This window comes from Poecilia formosa, unplaced genomic scaffold (genome assembly GCF_000485575.1).
Source record: "Poecilia formosa unplaced genomic scaffold, Poecilia_formosa-5.1.2 Scaffold168, whole genome shotgun sequence".
NCBI lineage: Eukaryota > Metazoa > Chordata > Actinopteri > Cyprinodontiformes > Poeciliidae > Poecilia > Poecilia formosa.
The window spans coordinates 375,131-378,793 of record NW_006800107.1 but is presented as its reverse complement, the minus strand read 5'-3'; the positions used below and the strand labels follow the sequence as shown (position 1 = coordinate 378,793).

Here is a 3,663-nt window from a genome sequence, read left to right as displayed (position 1 = left end):
TATTCACATAAAATTATAAATATAGAATAAGAGACATTTTACATCCTCTAGAACCAGATTATTAACAGGAAGTTAAACTCAGGTTCTGCTTTATTAAACTACCAACATGATGCATCGATGAATCAGTTACGTTAATGTTGAAATGAAGAGACTTTAATAAACAGAAGTTGTTCAGAGTCTCACCTGTAAACTGCAGGATGAAGAACAGAAACATTTTCCTCCACATTGAATCCTCCATGGCTCCTCTCTGCTTCATCGTCTCTCTGCTTCCTGAACCTCAGTGAGAACTGGAGCTCTTGAACCACGATGTTTCTACTTCCTGTACTTTTTAGTTTTTAGCTTCATCATGGAGGCTGTGATGCTTCACACCCAGCTGGTGGTTTAAGGTAGAAATGTTTGGTCAGTTTCTGCAGCCTTCATTTTGAAACCAGTTTCCGTGTTTAAGACACTGAAATGCAGCAAATTTACAACTAAATTAGATGATGAGAGTCATCTAACTGGACATGATCTTATTGTGGATTAATGACAAAAATAATGGATGTAGGAAACATTGATCAAAACGTCCATATTAAGATAATATTTACTCAAAGGTTTAAGAAAAGGTTAATGAAAAAGTGTTTTAATGCTAAAATGCATTAAACATCTTACTGAATATATCTACTGATACACTAATTACTGATTTTTAACATTTCTGAACAGAAATCATGTTGGGGACAACCAAAGTAGCTGGCGCCCCCTTCTGTTCAATATGAGCAAATACTATATAATAAGAAGCATTTACAATTTAAACTTTCATGTAAAATGTTTTGCAGAATCTAAAAAGTGTAATGCAAATAACTAAAACTGTTACATAAAGAGTAAAAATACCAATCAGTAAATACTAATAAAATTTCAGTCTTCAAATTGGTAATCTAACTCGTTGATTCCCATGGTGTAACGTGATAAAGTGGAGTCATTCTTTGAAAACAGGAACAGGAACCATATATGTGGTTCAAAAATGTGTGTAACAATTGATTGCATTTTACCCAATTTGTTGAGTGTCAATGTTAAAAATAACATTTTGTCAGTTTACTGCTCTGCTAAAGTTTGTGTTGATGCAGAAGGTGATAGGAAATATTCTGGTGTGATAACTTGGGGTGGATTCATGCAGATCGGACGTTTTCTGCCCTCCTTCTGTCTGTGATCATTAAAACAGGAAGTATTTTCATGGGAATGTGGTGACAGAAGCAGCAGAGCTCTGACCCGTCCATCTTACGTCAGTTCAGTTTATTAAAACAGGAAGTATTTTCATGGGAATGTGGTGACAGAAGCAGCAGCTCTGAATGTGATCAAATGACTTCAGCCTCTGCAGCATCATGGATCCATTTAGTGCATCTAAAGCTGCGACTGGTAATTCATCGATGTTAAGTTTAAAACTAAATATGGTCTAAATTTCAAGATAAAAAATTAGATCGATATCACCAAACATTTTGACAAATTATCTGTAAAGTAATGATAATGAGTTCTGTTGAACTCACCAACAGGTTAAGGTTGATCAGACGTCAATAAAGAACCAAATCTACAAATTAAAGACACGTCCATCTCAAATAAGTTCAGTTTATTAACAAAATATAAATTCACAATACAAGTCATTTCAGCTGCTTCACACATAAAGAAAAAAAATAATCTAAAAATTATTAAAAAAGTGAGTTTTGAACCTCTGGAAAAGTTTTGTCTACATTTTTCAGCAGAAATGTGCGAACAGACCAAGAAGTAGATAAAAACAGAACATATATGGTTAACTATGCATGGTAATGGCAGCATCATGCCTCATTTTGAGTAAAAAAAGCAAAGCAAATAAATCTAAAACAACATTTTCATAACATATTACATCATGCACCAAATGCTGACAGCTTAAGGCAAATTAAAAGGACAAATGTTTACACTCGACATTCTGTGGGAATCTGTAACGGATCTATAATGATCCCTCCTGGAGCTCAGGGAACCTTCTGATCACTGGATGATAAACCAACTGATGAACCTGATGCAAAGCGACGATGTAAATCTGACTCTAGGTGGCAGTAAATATGTTCCTGTTGAGAATAAATAATTCTACGTTCTCTTCTCTTTTAGCTAGTTGCAAAACTAAAACTAAAGGAAATGACATGTTAGGAAACGCCCTCAAAGCTGAGGTTAAAGGTTATGACACACTAGGGACGCCGTTTTTAGGGCGTAGCTTAGAAAGAGGCTAACAAAGAGAATGGAAAACTTTTGTTTGACGCCATTTTGTTCTTAAGGAAAACATGAACTATGGACCAGCTGTATTTTGGTTTTAATAAATGGACTTCATGAATTCAACTCACTGACTTCATCAACCTCATACATCACAAACTCAGCATGGAGAAGGATGATCCTCCACACTGTTCAGTTACTCATCAGGATGACATCATCAATTCATGATGCTCTGCAGCACAAACCAGGAAATAACTCATTTTTTGAATTATCTATTAACAAAATTGATATTTTATCTGAAAAATAATCTGCTCATTAAATTCTTCTTACGCTTATTCTTTGACATATTTAAAATGAAGCAGTTTTTATTACAAGAGATAACATTAAAACAGATAAACCTGCTGATGTTTAGTTTCTAGATCTGCTGAGTCAGAAAAGCAGGAGGATCAAACTGAAGAAGTTCTGGTGTTTTCATAGTTCAGAGCAGCTTCATCTTCATCATGACACACCTGAGAGAAACACAAACATATTAACATCTGACATTTAAAAAAGATCAATGTAGTGGAAATATATGATCAGTTTACTATTAATTTAGCACTTAGATCAGATTTTATCTCTTTGAAATTATGGCTAAATCAAGCTGGTGTTTTAATTCAGGTAGTTTCTGCATGATTAACGTTTCTCAGGCACTAATAAACTCCAGCTCCTCACATCGTCCTGGCAGACACATTTACTTAGATCACATTTAATTTACTCTGCAGGAAAACAAACTGAAAACAAATTATTCACATTTAGTTAAAAAACTCACAGCGTTTTCATCCAGATGTGTTTTCCTCCCTAAAACAGAAGAACAAATATTAAACTTTTCTGAAGACCCTTCCTGTTTGTCCCGTTTTCACAATGATCTGTTGATACTCTGACCTTTAGTTCTGGTCCAGATGCTGATGATCACAACAGCTGCTATCAGAGCAGCTAAACCCACAGAGCCAGAGAGGAACCTCCACCAGTCTGCAGGTTCTGATCAGAGACAAACAGAAAAACTGGAACAACTTTGATTGGTGCAAAATCAGTTAATGTAAAAACTGCATGAATGCAAACTACAATGGAAGACCTAAAACTGCAATATTTAAAACTAATAAACTTCATTTGTTGTTTAAAAATGTCACTAAATTAACATTTAAGTCTCGCTTGGTTCCACATTTTCAGCAAACGGTTTGTTTGTACCTCGGTCTCTACAGACTGATGTTTTGTCTGTTATAGTTGTAACTGCTGATGGGGTAGTTTTGTCTTTTTCTAAAAAGAGAACATAACCCAACAATATTTTTTATAGATATTTGCTTTATATAATTAAAATATCTAGAAGAGCCTTTAAACTATTTGTCATAATTTCTCACCTGATGGACGAGAGCTGAAGGTAAAAAGCTGAACTTTATTTTCTGTCTTTACTTCACA

General features: G+C 34.6%; 1 long non-coding RNA gene across 1 annotated transcript; it reads right to left on the bottom strand.

Moving 5' to 3' along the window:
- Nucleotides 1-2,099: 2,099 nt before the first annotated feature.
- Nucleotides 2,100-3,663, bottom strand: LOC103146755 (uncharacterized). Its single transcript, XR_477177.2, has 5 exons — nt 3,606-3,663; nt 3,436-3,504; nt 3,133-3,228; nt 3,020-3,048; nt 2,100-2,720 (listed from the first exon to the last, which is right to left on the bottom strand). It is a non-coding gene; the product is annotated as an uncharacterized LOC103146755 (long non-coding RNA).